At 37.3% G+C, this 21,593-nt stretch overlaps 1 protein-coding gene across 1 annotated transcript in view; it reads right to left on the minus strand.

Annotated features, from left to right (window-relative positions):
- Sdc (Syndecan) overlaps positions 1-21,593 on the minus strand; it is a 238,794-nt gene that overhangs the window by 32,064 nt on the left and 185,137 nt on the right. The gene's annotated exons all lie outside the window — the stretch shown is intronic.

Genomic DNA, 21,593 nt, shown 5'->3' on the forward strand with positions numbered 1-21,593 from the left:
CTGTAACGACATTACGCGCCGGCTTTAAGCATCGCTAATTTCATGCCGGCGAGAGATAATGGTAAAATGGCGGCTGCTTCAAAGTACTGCAATATCTAACAAAAAGCAGAAATTCCTAGCGACAGGAGGGTTATAATCGCGAAAGAGCATCGCTGCTGGTATTTCTCGCCTCTCTCCTCATCGGATCTGAACGTTAACCTTTTCGTTTTGTTACGTAAAGCCACGGTGAAAGTAAAGGAACGTCCGCCTGATTCTAATTACGTTGTCCTGCAACGTGGCATAGCGATTTTTTTCGTAGGCCAATAACGACTAGCGATCGAATAATTAAAAAACTCGATGGAAGCTCTAAGGCGTCTTGGGTTTTAATCGAATTCTGATCTTATTTCATCTCCTGTCGTCTTATTTCTCGTCCTTTTTATCGCGGAAAATTGCAATTTTCCAGATTTTTTAAAGATTTTTAAAGATTCTTTTTAGATTCTTTCCAGTATGAAGTAACAACGTTACTGTTGTTAGGTTCACTGTTGTTTAACAAATTAGATGAGAGTATCTCCAATTTATCATAATTCCATATTATTCCCATAATTATTCCCATGATTATTTGTGCTTCTTAATAACTATGCTATGGAAGTGCAAATGTAGTTATAGCTTATAAAACATGTATAAATTATCAAATTTATCATTCACTGCAAATTGAAAATGTTAATAACAAATTGTTTAAAGCATAAAGATATTTAATATAAATGCATCAAGGAAACTTATATTCTAAAAGCATAAATAAAGTTTATAAATTATTGTATTCATCGTTAGCAACAAATTAATGTTGTTAATAACAAATTCTTCACAACGAAAACTTATAATAAAGATGAAAAAATTAATAAATTTTTGGATATTAATTTAACTCATAACGTAACTGCGTTAAAATGTATCAATAATATGCACAAAAGTTTATAAATTATTGCACTGATTGTTAATAACAAATTGCTCGCAACGTATATTTATAGTAAAAGTAAAAAAAGTTAATAAATTATTAGCTACTACTTAAACAAACGACGTATTTGTGTTAAAGTGTATTCGTAACTTACAGAAAGGTAATAAATTAATAAATTTATTGTTAATAACAAATTAAAATCCCTGACAGTAAATAGTTTGCAACGTATATTAACGATAAAAGTCAAAAAAGTTAATAAATTGTTAGTTATTACAGCGAAAAAGTAACTTTTAAAGGAATCGGTAAAGTTCGGAAATTTTCGCCGATCTTCGGCCGGCCGCGGCTATATAAAGGGGCCCGCGAGAAGGCTCGAGCCAGTTGTCGGTTCGACTTCGGAAGGTCCGCGTTAATTTTCCTTCTGTTTGTTTCAGGTTTTAATTATCTTTCTTTTTTTTTCAGATTCTATTTCTTTTATTCTAGATTTCATTGTTTATGCATTCAAGTGTTTTGTACAATATGCGAATGCTTCGTCGTTGGTTTATTTGCATATCATCGCTGGCTAGATCAATGGCTATTCAGTGGCCATTGTCCACTCTCTTAAATAATTTAATAATAATTTCTTCTTTCAGGTACTAATTATTTTTTGTTTCAGGTTTTAATTATCTTTTTTCTTCCAGATTCTATTTCATTTATTGTATTTGTCTTTGTTTCAGCATTCGAGTATTTCGTAGAATATTCGAATGCTTCGTCGTTGGTTTATTTGTATATCATCGTTGGCTAAATCAATGGCTATTCAGTAGCCATTGTCCACTCTCTTAAATAATTTAACAATAATTTCTTCTTTCAGGTTCTAATTATTTTTCTTCTTCCAGATTTTATTTCTTTCATTCTTTTTGTCTCTTTGTTTCAGCATTCGAGTATTTCGTACAATATTCGAATGCTTCGTCGTTGGTTTACTTATGTCTCATCGTTGGCTAAATCTTTCCTTTCACAAATTTTACGACTTCCGTTCGATTTGTTTTCGTTAGAGCGTTCGAGTATTTCGTATAATACTCGAGCGCTTCCTCGTTGGTATGTTTATATCTCACCGTTGGAATGTTTCTGTCTCGTAGTTATGTTGCTCAGGTCTCGTCGTTGGCTTGCTCGTTCCATTTGGTTATTATCCTTGATGGTTTCCTCGTACTAATCCCTTTCCTTTCAGCTACATATTAACAATAATATATTCTGTTTTAGCTTTTAGGTTTCTCAAGATTCTGTTTGCGACACATCAATGAACGATGCGTGCGTTTACTTTTAAGTAATCATAAGATAGATCCATAGACTAAGTATCATGTGCGCGCTATCTGTACAAAGGTAAGCTACCTAACTTGGAGCGAAATTTATAAATTCTCTATCATTTTCTTATCCCCCTCGTTTAGCAAATAGAACATAATTGTTCTCGCGATAATCGCGATCGTTCGTAAGTACCGACTAGCCTACGCGACGTGCTCTCGTGTACTCGATAAGTACATGCTTCGTAAGTCATCCTCACGACTCGTCTCCGACACTCATTTCCAGTCACTGTCAATCTCGTCATGCATCGGGTTCCAGGGTGACCCCCTCGGATCAGTGCGTCTTCTGACCTCGACGGGGCGGTCCGCTGCCTAAGTCGTACGCGACTGGGGCTCGGGCACATGCTGGCTGACGGACTAGTACCATCTACGGTTAGACCACAGGGATGATTAAGTTCTACCCCGTGTGGCTGGGATGCGAAGTGTCTGTCTTGGCCGGCAACCGCCCAGCAGGGCCCTCGCGTTGACACTAGAAGTTTCATTGGTTCAGGGACTATCCTTGGTCCACGTGTAAGTCTTGGCGAGTGCGACAGTGACTGGAATTGAGCTAGGCCCGATCGGGAGGGTGCCGAGGTATGAAGTTATCTCTGTACACGGGAGTACATCGCCTAGGCTAGTCGGTCTTTCGAATAATCGCGAACTCGTTCGGGCGCGTCGCGATTTTCTATTAGCTCGCGTGTTTGATATTTCATTCCCTATTTTTATGGGAACTTGAAAATATCTTAGCGTTGCGACAGTAGAGTTTCAGTATACCGAACCGAAACCCCTTTTGTAAGACACGAAATATAATAAAGTGTCAGTAGAGTCATTTTAACTTAATTCGCTCCAAGTTAGATTAGGGTACCTTTGATACAGGTAGCGCCAGCAGGCTGCGCCACTAGGGCGCATGTCGGGTCTCGATGCGTAGCCACCTCCTAGTGGTGAGACCTGGTAATTGGTATCGTTTTCCGATACCAAGCTAAGAGCTACGCAGCAAAGTTGAAATATTAGTTATAAGTTAGTTGTAAGTTAGTTATAAGTTAATCATTATTTAGTTATACGTTAATTATAAATTAGTCACTAATTAATTATAAGTTAACTATAAGTTAGTCATTAATTAGTTTATCTTAATTATAGATTATATATAAGTCAGCAATGATTTAGTAATAAATTTAAGATATGTCCTATCTCTTGTAAATTTTCAAAGTTCCTTTTCAAACTTTGAGAATTAATAGTGGGCAATATCTATTAAAGAAATATGCAAATTAAGATGAATTAAGAAGAATTAAGGTAAGTAAGGTAAGTATAATAGTAAAAATTTCCAACACTGAGGAGACTATGTAATTTGTGTAATATTCATGTAAAGATTGCAAAATATAGTTCTCTAGAATTCTTGAAACATGACGTAATTTTCTGTAATTTAGTCGACGAACGATATCCTACCATGTTATCTATTCCTAATACAAAATCGTAAAATCGACAGAAAATTTTACACAGAGACAGCAAAAGGGATGTCTAAAATAATTCTTGGAAATGACGTAATTTCTTGGAATCGGTCGACGAATGACCCCCTATCATGTTATGTTATCCTGATACAATGTCGTGAAATTGACCAAAAATTTGTCATCGAAGCTGCAAAAGTATTGTCCTGAGAATTCTTGGAAATTACGTAATTTCTTGCAATCAGTCGATGAACGACCTCCTTTCGTGTTACGTTATCCTGATACAAAATCGCTAAATTGACCGAAAGTTTCTTGCCGAAGTGGCAAAAGCATTATCCAAGGAAATTCTTGGAAACGACGTCATTTCCAAGAACTCCACCGGCGTCAACCTCTTCTCGTGTTATGTGTTCCTAATATAAAATTCTAGAAATTTCAGTCAGCGCCATCTATGATTTTGTACTGTAACACAAGCTTCCAGTCCAAAATCATAGATGGCGCTGACAGACATTTCTAGAATTTCATATTAGGAACTGTAACGCGAGCTTCCAGTCCAAAATCACAGATGGCGGTGACCGATGTAATTCGAATTTTCATTGGAAAATTAACAAATTACTCAAGTTCTGCGAATAATTTATAAACTTTTATAATTGTATCGTAAAGGCACGTTCTTTACGAACTTTCTAATGTAACCTTGGATATTAATTTCTTTCTAATTAATTAATTACGAGGAATTATTCACCAGACCGTTCGAACTTCGATATCCAAGATATTATTGATTTTTCATTAATTACTGTTTCCTGTGCAATTAATTTATGAATTACATGCACGCGTATTAAAAACGAATATTCTCGTGTCATTTTTGTTCGTATTTTACTTCTAGTCTTGTTCATAATTAATTATTTTAACAGACATACGTAATTAATAATGAAAGCCGACGAGTAAATTAATAATGAAAAATTAATTAGCATCAAATTATGTGCAAAAATTGCATGAGAATGTTGCCCAAAGATTCAGCTTCCCGATGCAATCGTAAAAGTTCATAAATTAATCGCAGAAATTGAGCAATTTGTTAATTTTCTACTGTCGAATCGATTTATTCGAATGTATTAGCAGAACATAACCAGAGTTAGTAACCTGCTCGAGTAAAATCAGCGCCATCTATGATTTCGGACTCGAAGCTCGAGTTCGGTAACAGGAACACAGATGAGCAAGGAGGTCGTCAAAGAGCTCGTCACGCGACAGAACAAGGATAGAAAGCAGTTAAAAAGAGATAGAAGGCTCTGGCAGTGAAAAATTAACAAATTACCAAGCTTTCGATAGTAATTCATGAACTTTTATAATTGCTTCACAAAGCTGAAACATTCTTACACATTTTTACACAGTTCTTCCTATTCTGTCAAAGTTCCTTCTGAACTTTGTGTCAATCTTCCAAAATTTTATAGCAAAATTCAATTTTTCTTTCTCATTTGTATCAATATGAATTTATAACAAGCGAATTTTTGTCTTCTCAGTTATGACCATAGAATTAATTTTTGGCTATAAAATATTCACGTTAAAATCTGTTAGACGATTGAAACGGGGTGACCAGAATTTCTTCACGGCCTCTAAACGATGGAAAAATATCAGATTTGCACAGAAATGAGCGCGATTAATTTTTTCTCAGTCCCCTCGCTGAAAGTTTCATCGTTCGTGGGATATTCCATTAAAACATTCGTTTATTCTACTTTGCAAATATTTGGACGCCGGGTATACACCGCCGGTTACCCAAAATCGATTAATTTACAATTCACAGCGAACATATAGTGTCGGATATTTCTGCACGCCTCCAGCCCGGCTAAACTTCCACCGGAAACGGTAAACTTATCGGACAAACATTATACCATACATTATTAATCAGAAGGATCGTTAGAATCCTTGCTAATCGTGCGACGATTCACACAGGCTGGGTAACGACAAACGATTCAACTCATTTACGGTGCTGTTTGTTGTTCTCGTTGTTGATTATCTTCCTGGTGTCCGTGTTTTTCCTTTTTATTGTTAAGACTTCCTTTCTCTGATTAGTATTCTATGAAATTTGTTGAAATTTGTTTCCTGGTTTCAGCATGGAGGAAGAAATTAACTGCATCGTACTCATTATTATCGTTAATTTTCAATTTTCAGATTCCTTTCTTTCGTTGCTGGTAGTTCTGCTATTGCAACATTGTAGTACTGTTGCTGAAATTCCTTCTCAGTGTCAAAGCATACTGGTTTTATTCCTGAAAATCCTTCTCAGTACTCGGACATAGTAGTTTCATTGCTGAAATTCCAGTTTAATATTTGTATAATGCAATCTCATTGCTGAAATTCCAATTTAGTATTCTTGCGTTGTAGTTTCATTGCTGAAATTCCATTACAGTGTCCCAACATTGCAGTTACGTTGCTGAAATTCCTTTCTAGTGTCCTAACATTGTAATTTTGTTGGTAAAATTCCTTCTTAGTGATCTAACGTTGTAATTTCGTTGCTGAAATTTCTTCTCAGTGTTAAAGCATACCGGTTTTATTCCTGAAAATCCTTCTTAGTACTCGGATATAGTAGTTTCATTGCTGAAACTGCAGTTCAATATTTGTACACTGCAGTCTCATTGCTGAAATTCCATTTTAGTATTTCTACGTTGTAATTTCATTGCTGAAATTCCATTACAGTGTCCTAACATTGTAGTTTTGTTACTGAAATTCCTTCTCAGTGTCTTAACATTGTACTTTCACCACTGAAATTCATTTTCAGTACTCTGACACAGTAGCTTTATTCCATAAATTCCATTCTGATATATTTACATTCCAGTTTCATTGCTGAAATTTCCTTTTATGTACTCATCCAGCTTATTAATCCCTGAAATTCTCATTTATATATATTGTTTCCTCAATTACATAAATTTCATTTTTATAATGCACTCTGTTGCTGAAATTCCATATTTAGCAACACCATAAACCTTGCTGTAGTTCCCACAATTTCTCTCTGTACATCTACACTGCCTCTAAAGCTGGATCTCTATTTTAATATCCCTCTTAATTGCTGAAATTCCATTCCCAACGTCTTCGCACATATCTCTCTCAATCCCCAAATTCCCATTTACACGTCTACATTACCCCTTCACTGTCAGAATATCAATCATGTCCTCGCATTGCTTTCCATTAAGTACTGAAATTCCTCTTTATGCATCATCCGCATCGCATTCCAATTTATCCTTCTTCCTCTCGATTATTGAAACCGTTCACAAATCTCTCGAATTCTCTTCCTCACTATCCAACTCTACCCTCTATTTATGACACTCCACCACTAACTTAAGGTCGAATTCACCCCTAAAATCGTCCAATAAAATCTTACAAATTTTAGTTCACCTCTCCACCATGATAAAACGCTTAAGCGTTCCGACGCAGTTCTCATCGGCTAAAATTCCTCCTGCAACGATCGTTATTCCGTTTTCGTTCGTTGCTGATGTATGTATGCGAGAAGTTTGTCGCGCGAATAAAGCGATTCCAGCCGGCCAAGGGTGGGAAAAATAGCCGTGGAGGGAAAGTTTTAAAAGTGAACGGAAGGAGAGAGGAAAAAATCGAGTTTCTACCGCGCAGACTGCGAAAAAATTTCAACCCCAGACCGAACGGGGTTTCGCGTGAAGAGGAGACGGTGAATGGCTGGCAGAGCCCTGGCTAAGTTGAAGATCATCGCGCTGTTTCTTTCTAGCCTCGAAACAACCGATGAGAATTGGTAGCAGCTACAAATTCGCAGGAAGTCGGTGGTAAATTTTTTCCCGAGTTTCAAGATATGTAAGTAGTATACAAGAATCGTGAATTGGAGTTTCAGAATCCTACGTGTAAAATTCTCGAAGTTTCGAAGACTTTTCAGCTAAGAAATAACGATAGAAGAGGTAACTTAAAAGAAATTTAAGAATTTGCGAAATTTTTTCGAGGGAGCTGTGAAAACCTATTATATCGCAGTTAAATAATTCTGGAAGAAAAGCTTGCTGTATTTTAGAGAAGATGAAATTCTCCTTTTAAGACCTGCCGGCATTATGATATTAAAGGGATTAAATCCCATTTAAATTAAAGGAAACTTAAAAATTCATGAAATTCATTTAAGCAAGCTGTGAAAACTTGTCATGCTGGGGTAAAATAAATCTCCACGAAAAGAATTCTCAAGAAAAGAATTCTGAAGAAAAGAATCTTCGAAAATTTAATACAAAAGTTAAAGTCATAAAGAAATCACAATTTATTTCAAATAAAATTGAGGCAAATTTATAGCTAAACAAATTAAGGTTATTTATTTGATTAGAATATTACAGCTAAATATTTTTCCAAATTAAAAAATCAAAAATTGAGAAATGCCAAGAATCTTCGAAAATTATTCACACAAGTTTAAGTCACGAAGGCATCACTGTGCATTCGAAACAGAATCGGATTAATTCACAGCTAAACAAATTAAAGTCATTTATTTGATTAAAATATTACAGCTAAATATTTTTCCAAATTAAAAAATCAAAAATTGAGAAATTCCAAGAATCTTCGAAAATTATTCACACAAGTTTAAGTCACGATGGCATCACTGTGCATTCGAAACAGAATCGGATTAATTCATAGCTAAACAAATTAAAATCATCTATTTGATTAAAATATTACAGCTAAATATTTTTCCAAATTAAAAAATCAAAAATTGAGAAATCCTAAGAATCTTCGATAATTTATCCCAAAAATTAAAGTCACGAAGACATCACTGTGCATTCCAAATAAAATCGGGTTAATTCCTAGGTAAATATCTAAAGGAAAAATGTCAGATATAAAAGAGAAACAAATTTTCGCGACGACAATCTCAAAGAACCGTGGTCTATATTATTTTTAACCCTGAAAACGTTCAAATTTTCGCGGGAGTGGCCGCTAAACGGTCCACTGGCCATTTCGCGGTCGAGAGCCCGTAAAACGTGACAAAATGGCGGCCGGTCGGAAGCGCTGAAACTGAAATCGGCCGATTGTGCTACTGCCGGGTGACAAAAGCGCACGCAACGCTTTCGAAACAGTTTATATTACCGTATTTGCGAATTATGCGGCCGCTGGTGGCGTCGTGTGTTCGTTAATAGCGAGCAATAAGAGCGAGGGGTCGGGGTGGCAGCTAGAGAAACATTTCTGGGAATTATAATTGGCAACTGGAACGTGAAATGCAATAAATAACACGTGACTGGGAAATTAATTAATATAAAAGCGTAGTTTAGTTCGGCGAATTGAAACTGCCACGGAAATATTCCAACAATTTTTCCTCGGTCCGCGGATACGGAGAGTTATCCCTCGCGGGATGAAAATTGCGCTCGGTATGGTGAGAAAATTTAGAGAAGAAATCATATGGCGTAGAACCGGTATTAAAAGTCGATCTCGTTTTATTTTGTCTCGTTTTGTTAATTGAATTTCCCGAGAAATGTTCGAAATGGAAATCGAAGGTAATTTTTATTGTACCTTGACGGTAAGGGACCGGCCTGTGAGTAATTCTCTGCAATGTAAATTGCCATACGAGAATTCCAGGGGAAAATTATTGCCACAGACTTTGCAATGATTCGATTAATTCCAGGCTAAAATAAAACAATTCGTAGTCGTGTAACGTGCCACATCCACGTAGAGACAGCGCGTGTGCTCTAAGTGTATTAAAATTTCATTACATTCGTATTACAATGCGTTCGTTATAACGTAATTATGGCAGTGTTCTCGTTGATGCTCAGTATTAAACATTCATAGTTCGTTTGACCATACCGGGAACCTAATTCTTTGTCATTCGTAATACTGCATGATGTTTAGAACATAATTGGGTTGCCATCATTCGTAATTCGCCAGTCGTACGATGATCCATAAATTGGAAGTATAATCATTCTCCCATAGCTACCCTCAATTTCTCCATTTTAAGTGTTGCTTTCACCAAAAATATATCATACTACACCAAAACACAATAACTAAAAAGTACAAAATTTATCAAAAATAAAAAGAAACATAATCGAAAAATTGTTTCATAGGTGAACCAAAATGAAGGATTAAATTTCATAGATTACGCAAGAGGGCCTCGCAATTTTCATACCCGAGTGCTCGAACAACCCCGTACTCGCGCGATAAATCGAAAGCAAAGCGAAATCTTGGTGGATCCTTCGCTCGCTCGCATCACCGACGACGCTGCATTATTCCGCGAAGAAGACACCTCGTGCCGGAGATATTGCACTCATCCAGGGGGTTGCAAGGGAGGGACGTTTCATAAGACAAGTCCCGTGTCAGCCTCCGTATCATGTTCTTCCATACGCTTACGTGTACCGGAATTTAGACCCGGGGGTAATGATATCACGGCCACCCCCTGACACGCCACCCTCGAGCGCAACTTCTCTCACGGTCCCAACCCGCCTTGCTTTTCGAGCAGAATGCAGGCGTTTTCGCGCCGTGGAACCCTGCTCCGAAGTTTTTAGTGGGTCATCGTCGAAGAGCCAGCAGATGCTAGAGGGTGAGTGGTCGGGTGCCTTGTCACTCAAGATATTTCCTGTCCCCTTCCATTTATTTCCCTCCGATTTATCGCGGGTTACTTATTTATATTCTCCAAGATAATTTTTTAGATTAATTCTTCGTGAGAATTAATTTCGATATATTTTTGTAATGGGAAGCTTCTCGAATTTGAAATTTTAATTAATAGGAATTAATAGGAATTTATCTGTGTAGTGGTATTTCAATGTAAATGGAGTGCGAAGGGTTAGTAATATAATGTGGGAAAGGGGTTTAAGATTTTTGGAGGATTTTGCAGGATTTTAGGGACGATGTTATCAGGGTGTAGTGTAATTTTGCGGTACCCTGTGGAAATGTTTAATTAGTTTAATTTGCTACAGAGCGAGCAATGGTGTAGGGTTATGGTGGTAACAGGGAAGTACATGTAACGTGTGATGAGAGAGAGGGAGATTTTTGTTTCACTCACGAGTCTCGCAGATGAATGTTTCGTTGTCCAAAATGGAGGAAAACGTGTAAATTCTCGTGGAATTTTTAAAATATATGGAAAATTTGTTGTATTATATATTTCTATTTTATTAAGTACATTTATTCGTCATTTTTGACACGATTATGGTAATAATATTATTATTAGGTATAATAATTAATTATTAGGCGAATAATAATACCGCTTTTCATTTTAATTAAAGGGTTAATTTGTGATTCATGTAACTATAAAATAATATTTTGAAATTTGTGATTGTAATTATGGTATGGTATTTTATAGTTTCGTAAGTAATTTATGGTTAATTACTCGAACGTAGATTTGGTTTAAAAACTAGGCTTGATTGGGAACAAACGCGTGGTAATTTACAGCAAGCACCATAACCACCATATATTATAGTTTCCTAGTTAATATATGGCTACGATATACTCCTATTAATCGATCCTATTTCCAATTTAGGAACTAGGATAGAATACGAACAAATACGAGTTAATTAACGAGCATGGCCGTAACTACCATATTTTATAATTTCATAGTTAATTTACAACTATTAATTCATCATATTTCTAATTTACAAGTTAGACACGAAGGCAAACGTACGCGTGATAATTTACTAAAACTTTATCCACCGTATTTTATAATGTCACAGCTAACTTGTAACTGTTACGTTAATCGATCATTTAACTCGTTTAGAAACTACCCCTGAGTGCAAACAAACGGTATATTTCACATGGTGTTATCATAGTATATATCACGATTGTACAACTAAATTGCATTTACGGTGTACGTATACCAATTGATCCTATGCTGAATTTATGAACAAGTATAATCATTCAAGATTATCTTTGCAACCCCTTTGTCGATACTATCCCTCGTTTTTGCCAACCCAGTCGATGTTATTTTAATGATAGTATAAAACAAAATTATTGCATAAATAATAATTATTTTGTATTTAAAATCACGTGAAATTATTAGTACCAGCATTGCAACCCCTTCACCAATAACAACCCCAGTTTCTACTAAATTAATTGACATTATAGTAATGATAAGGTAAAATGTAAATTCAATATACGAATTATTGTAATTATTTTCGTTTAAAATCATCCAAAATTCTCATTACAAATATTACAACCCCTTTATTAATAATAATCCCAGTTTCTGCAAGTTAATCAACGTTACTGTAATATTATCACGAAACAGAAATTCAATGGACTAATTATTATAATTATTTTTCCTTAAAATCACTCACAATTTTCATCACAAATTTTGCAACCCCTTTTCCAATACCATCCCCAATTTTTACAAGTCTATTAATATTACTGTAATAATGTTATACAAAATCAGTTTATTATCATGACAATTATCATTATGTACCTTTAATATGACACAAAATTATCATCACAAACGTTACAACCCCTTCACTAATAAAACCCCAGTTTCTATCAAGTCTATTATTATCACTGTAACAATATTATGCAAAACGAGTTTAATACCATAACAATTATCATTAACTACCCTAAAATCACATATAATTATTATCACAAACGTTACAACCCCTTCACTAAATCCATCCCCAATTTTCACCAAGTCCACTAACATCACTATAATAATATTACAGAAAACGAGTACAATACTTTAATAATTATCATTAACTACCCTTAAAATCACATATAATTATCATCACAAACGTTACAACCCCTTCACTAAATCCATCCCCAATTCCTATCTAGTCCACTAATATCACTGTAATATCACAAAAGACGAGTATAATACCTTAATATTTATTATTATCTATCCTTAAAAACACACATAATTATCATCACAAACGTTACAACCCCTTCACTAAATCCATCCCCAATTCCTACCTAGTTCACTAATATCACTGCAATAATATCACAAAAGACGAGTATAATACCTTAATAATTATCATTGACTACCCTTAAAATCGCACAGGATTATCATCGCAAACGTTGCAACCCCTTCCACCGTCGCTATCACCCCAATTTCTGCCATATCAGTCTCCGTCACTTGAGCAGCATCACAAAATTCGAGCACGCAACGTAAAATCTTTAGAGCTCCCCCGGAACTAGTTCTCGAGGACAGGGTGCACACAATCGAGCTTCATGGGTGAGAAGTGACCCGGTGTTTGAAAGGAATTTTGGGAAGTGGATCGGGGTGAGGCGATAGCGCTGTTTTGGGGCGGTTTAGGAGGGTCGAGCGAGGTTTCGAAAGGGTATTCTGAATAGTAACCTCGCTTGGGGAGCCCGAGAGAAGGGTTTCGAAGAGAGGGTCGGGATGTTAAGAACTGATTACTATTGAATCCTCGAGAAGTTGTTTCTGCGGTCTTGGATTACTCTTCCGGCATACACGCGTACCGTGAACGAGATAACTTTCTGAATTCCTCGTAAACAACGTCTGTCGGTTTGTCTGCCTGATTCTCGCGTGACAAAGATTAATTCACATTCCACACATTCCAAACAATACACGAAATTTATATACCTTCATTAACATCATTTATACTTCGCTATCAATCGTATTTAAATACTATACTATAGCCTGTAAAATTTATTCCAATGGAATAGTAAATAATATTTGCAAATTGGAGTGAATAATAAAAGATTACTATTCTATCCATTACTACGTATTATTTGAAAATAATACTGTTCATTTCACAAATACAGAATCGATAATGATCAATAAAATCCCATTATATTATATACCACGAACATTGTCATTAATAACAAAATAAAAAAATACTGTCTGTAATATGAATCTTAAATTTATTTAAATATTTCAAACTTAAGTATATAAAAATTATCAGAATAATAATAACAATAATAAGAAACAAAAATTTAAGTGAAAAGGCAGTGCAGATTTAAATCCAACACGATTTCCCGCCAATTCTATCCGCAGCTTTAACTTCGATTTAAAAATATCTCCACCACGAGTCACGAAGAAAATCAAAACCAAATCTACACAGAATACAGCAATACCTAACAACAATTAAAAACAATCAAGAAACGAACAACCGAAAATCGAAATGCAAAGCCAGCGCAGATTTAAATCCAGCACAGTTTCCCGCCAATACCAGCGGTCCGTTTGAATTCAATTTAAAAAAATCTCCACCACGAGTCACGAAGAAAATCAAAAACAAATCTACACCCCCATATAGCAATACATAACAACAATTAAAAACAATCAAGAAACGAACAACCGCAAATCGAAATGCAAAGCCAGTGCAGATTTAAATCCAGCACGGTTTCCCGCCAATACCAGCGGTCCGTTTAAATTCAATTTAAAAAAATCTCCACCACGAGTCACAAACAAGCTGCCGTCGTTTACCCGGAATTATTTCCCATCCTATGCTCCCTCGACTTCCTCCGCCGTTAATTAAATTAACAGAAGAGATTGCATCCCGCGTCCTCTTCTCTTAATTTCTAAATCGAATATCATCAGCCGGAAATTTCCTCAACTTAATTTCTCGCGCTCTTCAGTGGTGAAAGAGGGTAGTCCGGGGTGGATTTGCCCGTCGTCGCCAGTCAAACGGATGCCCGCGAAATAATTCCGCGGAACTCTACCGGGGCTTGCTTACGCCGCTGCAACCCCCTCGACGCTGCACCCTCGAGCCACCCCTTAAGTCTCGACTCTATCACTTTGTCAATAAGTCAGTCGCCGCGCACAACATTATGCCGGGATCGATATACAGGCTCGTAGCTCGGCAGAAACTACTGCTTCGGTTCTCGTTGTCTCGCGTTCAAGAGGAATTAATAAAGATGGAAGCTGGAAATGGAAACTTCTTACAGATTCGCAGCGGAATAAACGGCGAGAGATCGAGAAGATAGTTGGGGGAAGTTGGGATAAGTTTAAATGGCAGATTTATCTTGATCTTGGTTCTTTGGATTGGAGCAATTCCTTTTTCTCATTTTGCAAGTGTAAATAGATTCCAGGAGCTTTTTAATAATTTTTGGAAGTATATTACATGATACTATATAATTACGAGTGTCACGTGAATGTATTTTATGGGGTAAATTTGAACAGGATTATTGTAAATGGCAGATTTATCTTGATCTTGGTTCTCTGGATTGGAGAAATTATTTCTCCTAATTTTGCAAGTGTAAATAAGTTTCAGAAGCATCCTAATCATTTTTGGAAGTATATTACATGATACTATATAATTACGAGTGTCACGTGAATGTATTTTATGGGGTAAATTTGAACAGGATTATTGTAAATGGCAGATTTATCTTGATCTTGGTTCTCTGGATTGGAGAAATTATTTCTCCTAATTTTGCAAGTGTAAATAAGTTTCAGAAGCATCCTAATCATTTTTGGAAGTATATTACATGATACTATATAATTACGAGTGTCACGTGAATGTATTTTATGGGGTAAATTTGAACAGGATTATTGTAAATGGCAGATTTATCTTGATCTTGGTTCTCTGGATTGGAGAAATTATTTCTCCTCATTTTACAAATGTAAATAAGTTTCAGAAGCTTCCTAATAATTTTAGGAAATGTATAATATTATACAGTTACGAATACCTTTGATACGTAATTTTCTTTTTTAATAAAAAGGTAAGTATTTGTTGTGAAGAAATTTTGTATGATAGGTAATATTTGTAATATTTGCACAATATTGGGAATGTATTATTATCTCCACACATTTTCCAGTAATCATTTTCGAAGCATTTGTCCGTTCATACGCTGATAGCCCGATCGGTGTTCTGCAAAGGGAATCTTTTATAAGTCGGATTTTTCGGGGTCAAACGGTTCATTTGCCACGTCTGGCGAATTCCAGGGATTCGAAGTAACTTCAGGCAGAAAAAAAAGGAAAAACTGAGCCCAGAAGTTACGGGTGCGCCACGATCTAAAATATTCAGGAGATTCGAGAACTAGGAAAGTGGAAATGGGTCAATTTCACTTATCAAAGAGCCTTCCATCACAGAAAAAGGTCACCAAACTCAGATCAAATGAAAAATAGAACCGAGAGAAGGATGGAATTTATTAGGAATGGCAAATCGCGATTAAATAACAAAAATTCAAGTGACAACTCAGTCGATAAGTGAGCCATATAAAACCCAAGTGCAGTAAAAGTCGATCTCATTCATCCGCCATCTTTGTTCCAACAGAGATCCACGACCAAATTTATTCTCAAGTAATTTACCAATTTTCTTCAGTGTTCCAAAAATTCTTAAATAATTCGCACAAAAATTTAAGTATAACGCAAATAAATCTCATCCATCCGCCATCTTTGTTTCAACAGAAACTCCTAGTAAAACGTATTTTTAAGTACAATATATCAATGTAATAGAAATATTTTTTAGCAAAATTTGAAAAATTTTAAGCTAATTAAGTCCCAAATATGTATACATATTAAATATAATAAAAATCGATGTTATTCATTCGCCATCTTTGTTCCAACAGACCCTAACCTCACTCTTAATTATTCCGAATTATTCTCAATAGATTCGACACCAATTTCTTTCACTATTTGAGACCTTAAACGACAAATAATCGGCACGAGAACCTAAAGGGAGTAACAATCGATGTCGTCCATTCGCCATCTTGGTTTCAACAAAGGCCCGTAACGAACTGTATCCTTAAGTAATTTGACACGAATTTTTCTCACAAAGAGGATCTTTTATTCGAGGAAACGATTAATTCACTGGCCACTTTTGTTACACCGCGTTAAGATCCTCGCCCTTCCCCTCGCCACTTCAACCACTCAGCGAAATAACCTGCCAGGCAATTTCGAACGGTCTTGCAATCGGTCGCAAGCAAAACCGATTGTTTCATCCTCCATTTGCATTCTGGAATGAACGTGGAAAGGTTTGATGAAACGTTTCACAGGATAAAACTCGCCAAGGATCAATCCTTTGACAAACGAGCTCTTTTATCTCGCGGACGATTAATTCAGGAGCCACTTCCGCTACACGTCCGCCATTGTTCCTGCAGTATCCGGTTATTATCCTTACGAGTGTTCGTTCAAGTATCGTGTGACAACGGGACCGTTTAATAATCCCCTTTTCGTTCGAAAATATTTTATTTTCGTTCGAAATTCTCCGTGTCAAATCGAGATTAATTTTATTGGAATAATACTTTGATCTTGTAATTGAGTATTCTATATTTTGAACGAAGGTTTAAAGAATTAAATATCCTTCAAAAAATATTACAGTCTGAACTGAGAATTCGCACCAGATTCGATCAAAGTTGCACTGTTAGATACCGGTATACCGTTAATTCCAGCCGTGGTGGCGCTAGTTGTAACTCTCTACGAAAAGTTAGGTTATGTCTTCCAGAAGGAAGATTCAGGTTGCAGCAACCTCGAAACATGGCTTTAAAAAGATTGTAGCCATCGAGAAGGTTTCGTGACGCGGGCCCTTAACAAAACAAAAGGACGATCAGATGCACACACATGAGAAGGCGCGGGTGTACTGTGCGTTCGAGAAAAGAGGGCACAGCGTGTTTACACTCTCACGTCCCTTCTAGCACCGCCACCATATAGAGGGTACCTGCTACCAAACGACAACAGCAATCGTGGGGGATGACCCCCACAACTTCGACCTCAATTCGTTAGAGCAATCGCTAATACTGTGAAGGTCCTCCTTCACAGTTGCTATAGTCCGTTGATGCATCAAGTATCCTCTGTGTTGCGGTGGTGTTGAAAGGGACGAAAGGAAAAGGAAGGGATGCGTTTCGTCCTGAGCCTGCTAATGAACCCATCAGTAAGGCTACCTAGTTGGCTCATCGGTAAGACTACTACTGGAATATCGAGAAGTTCTATAGGAACTAGAACTCTATATGAAGCGGAAGATTTACCGAGGACTTGCGAGAAAATCCTGGAACCTCTTTGAATCTGGAATCCATCTTCTAGTGGCGAGGGTGTGAGAATGATGTGGCCATAGATCCAATGATTTATTTCTCCACTCATGTCCAACCCTAATTTCTCCTTCATGAATCTCCATTTCTTCGAAATATATTACACCATAACCAATGCTATATATTTTTCGCTGATTCATTCAGTATAATACAGCAAACTGCCCTAAACCAACTAATTTATAAAAGACCAGCATCCGAGAGATTGGTCCCATGGGGTTGATTCGAAGCCAAGTGTACGTGCTCTCGATGAATTTTCGAGGTCGTTATTCTCAGAAACAAACAGCCCTTTCGACTCGTTTCTTCATGAGGAATCACCCCCACCCAGGTTGCAGCTGCAATAACGGCCAACCAGCGAGATTTACACCCAGCTTCCGGTGCGTATCGGTTTTCCCGCTGCTGAATTCGAAGCCGAGGGTATCCTGGAAGATGCAGTTCCCTTCGAGGCGAACAATACGACGTTTATTCCGGCCGGCGGAGGGTGGTGGCGCTGCTGTCGAGGATTTACGAGCATGGCGGACGGCCGAACGACGAACGGGATCGAACGGGAGAGAAACTCTCGCGACTTTGCGCTTTCAATTCGTCCGTCAAGCTTTTTCACCGTCGCGCCGTCCTTCGTTCCCCGTCACTTTTTCTCCCTCTGTTTTCCTACCTTCCCCCGTCTAGTTCCGAAGTCGTTCCACTGTTTATGGAAATCGACGTGGCGCTTGAAGCTTCGAATCTCGCGGGCTAAGCGGTTCGTGGCCACCGATGTTTGCTCCTCCACGCCTATGTGTGGTGCTACCTCCCTGTGTTTTTACTGCGTGTTTGATTTCTTACGATATTTGTAACTTCTCCAACCTTCTTCCTCGTTTTCTCATCTTCCTCCTATTTTATTGGAACTTTTTCGGTTTCCGTGGAAAAAGATATGATCTTGTTGAAAGCAGTCGTGGTATTTTCATTTTATGTTCCTGTGAACTTGATTTTGGTGAATCATAGAAAAATTGAAATTTGGAAATATGTAATAATATATAAGATACATAGTATCTAATAAAGTGTCGAATAAAATATTCCAATTCGATACTCTTTTGTATATAACTATACATCGTTCAAAGAGACGAGATGTTTATGACTAATATTTATATTACGAAATTTACAGCTATTGGTCTATTTTATAGAGCACTTGTTCAATTATTGTATTATTGGATACTTGGAGGAATGTTCAGAATTCATACTGTTCCACTAATTCGAAAAAAGTCCACATAAATACTGGGTCCAGGTACCGTGAAGACGGCCCTGATCGTGTACACACCACGTGTAGTCGTCGCATTCGGTATCTCGTCCCGTCAGACGGAACACAGTACGCGCTAGCTACAGCCGCCATTAGAGTGTCCAAAGCTAGTTACAGTGGTGGGGGTAGGCTGGCGGAGTGACCTCGAGCAGTCCACTGAGTCCGTTCGAGCTATAGCTCGCGTCTAACTGCATCCAGTGGAAACGGAGGCTCGTAATGGACATATTTAAGCGTTGGAAGTTGGAAATGGATCCTTGTAAAGTAAAGTGTACGGTGTCGCATAGGTTGGGATTTTTCTCTTTGGTTTTATCAGAAATTTACAACGGAGGCTAAAGGTCGTATCCGATCAGGAATACTCCAACCATGCTTCTTTCTTTCATGAGCTTTACTCCGTGAGATTTATACACGCGTTGGTTCAACAGATCAATGCAATACGTTCAAGTGCACTTCGCAAAGTGATCTTGGTCTTTCTTTATATTGAAATATGTCCTCTTTATCTTCTCCCTTTTAAACAGAACGCTCTTCTGCCTGTCCTTCCGCAGCACAGCGGATTTATCCCTCAATAGCCCTGATCGGTCACATCTTTTGTATGAGCTTGCGGTATAATAGCCTGCGATCACGGGAGTTTTACCTCGATATCGGCCGATCGATAGCGAGAATATAGCTCATAAATCCCTGTATCTCTCTCTATTTTATCTCAACTTTCTCGGGAAACTTCGCTTTTACCTGTCTCTGCTAAGAAGAACAGTGGCTGCGATCCTTCATTCAACGGAACACCTCTCTTGCTTGCCGCCTTGCAAGTATAGTGGATTTATCTCTCAGTGTCCTTGACAGGCCAGGTCCGCTGGCCACCGGTGTAATAGAAATCTTACTTAACAATCGGTCGATTGACACTGCAGGCTGTCTCAGAAACCCCTGGATTTCCCTTCGTTTTGTCCCGACTTCTCCAACAAACTTCGCTTTTACTCCAACCTGCCTCTGTCCAGATAAAATACTGCCTGAGATCCTCCCTCGGAGACGACGTTTCTTTATCCATCTTCTTAACACTGGGTACATATTGTTCTTCGTAATACGAGATATTTATTTTGCAATAATTAGTTAAACATCGGCCATAATTCTCCCTAGGGCAATACTCCTTCTGTCTCTTTGACAATACACTAATTGTTCATAGGTTAAGGTGATTAACTCCATTTTTGAGTCGGTGATCGAGCTGTTATAATGAAAAGAAAATCGTAGCTTTGGTTTTGTCGAGTTTGTTGATATGGCAAATCATCAATCATAATATTTGCTAACAACAGAAATTTTCTTGAAGACAAGCTGCAGTCTTTATTTAACAATTTTTATATATTAAGCACTTTGGTTCCTAGTATAACAGGAATCTTATCGATTGTACATAGTGAGTGGATTGACCACTTGAAGATAAAACATCTTCTTTACAGACTTATCTTTGCTAACTGTCCTGATAACAGAAAATCCTTATTTATCTATGGACTTAGTTGATTAAATCTTCTCGCTACTAGCATGACAGAAATCTTGCCACTTTTATGTAATTAATCGATTGCTTAATTGCAAATAAGATATATTGTTTAGGAACAACACTTGCTTGTTAATTTCTCTGACAGTAGACAATCTTCGTGCCTCTATAGTATCACAGGTTAGGACCTTCTGGCTCCTAGTCTAACAGAAATCTGACCATGTGTATGTAATTAATAGATTGACTAATTGGAAATAAAATATCCTCCACAGAGACAACACTTCTTTGACAACTTCTCTGACAACAGATACCCATCATCTCTCTAACCACATCATAGACTAGATTTTCTGCCTACTGTCAACAGACATTTTCGTCCCTCTATAGTCTTCTTAGGTCAGATTCCCTGTCTCCTAACCTAATAGAGGTCTGACCACGTGTATGTAATTAATAGATTGACTAATTGGAAATAAAATATCCTCCACAGAGACAACACTTCTTTGACAACTTCTCTGACAACAGATACCCATCATCTCTCTAACCACATCATAGACTAGATTTTCTGCCTACTGTCAACAGACATTTTCGTCCCTCTATAGTCTTCTTAGGTCAGATTCTCTGTCTCCTAACCTAATAGAGGTCTGACCATGTGTATGTAATTAATAGATTGACTAATTGGAAATAAAATATCCTCCACAGAGACAACACTTCTTTAACAACTTCTCTGACAACAGATACCCATCATCTCTCTATGGACTCCATAGACTAGATCTTCTGGCTACTAGCAAGACAGAAATCTTGCCACTTTTATGTAATTAATCGATTGACTAATTGCAAATAAGATATATTCTTTAGAAATAACATTTGCTTGTTAATTTCTCTGACAGCTGACAATCTTCGTGCCTCTATAGTCTTCTTAGATCAGACCCTCTGGCTCCTAGCTTAGCAAAAGTTTGACCACGTGTATATAATTAATCGACTGGCTTCTCTCAACTAATTAAAGACAGAACATATTTCCCAGGAACAGCATTTCCTCACAAACTCACCCGCCAACATTCTCATCCCTCTGATCCTTCACAGACCAGACGTCTAACTTCCCACGCACGAAAAATCTTGCCACGTGTACATAATTAATCGATGGGCATCGGATAGCTTACAAATCCCTCCGGTCTGCTTATTTTATTTTATTACATCTTGACTTCAGACAGAAACTTCGTTCCTCCACGGCAGACCTGTACCTATTAAAAGCGAACAGAGGAGATGAACTTTCCGGTTAATTTGAATACTCGATGCCATGGGTGAGGCGTGTCCAGGGTGC

Source organism: Eufriesea mexicana, unplaced genomic scaffold (assembly GCF_001483705.2).
Source record: "Eufriesea mexicana isolate 0111107269 unplaced genomic scaffold, ASM148370v2 scaffold657, whole genome shotgun sequence".
Classification (NCBI taxonomy): Eukaryota; Metazoa; Arthropoda; class Insecta; order Hymenoptera; family Apidae; genus Eufriesea; species Eufriesea mexicana.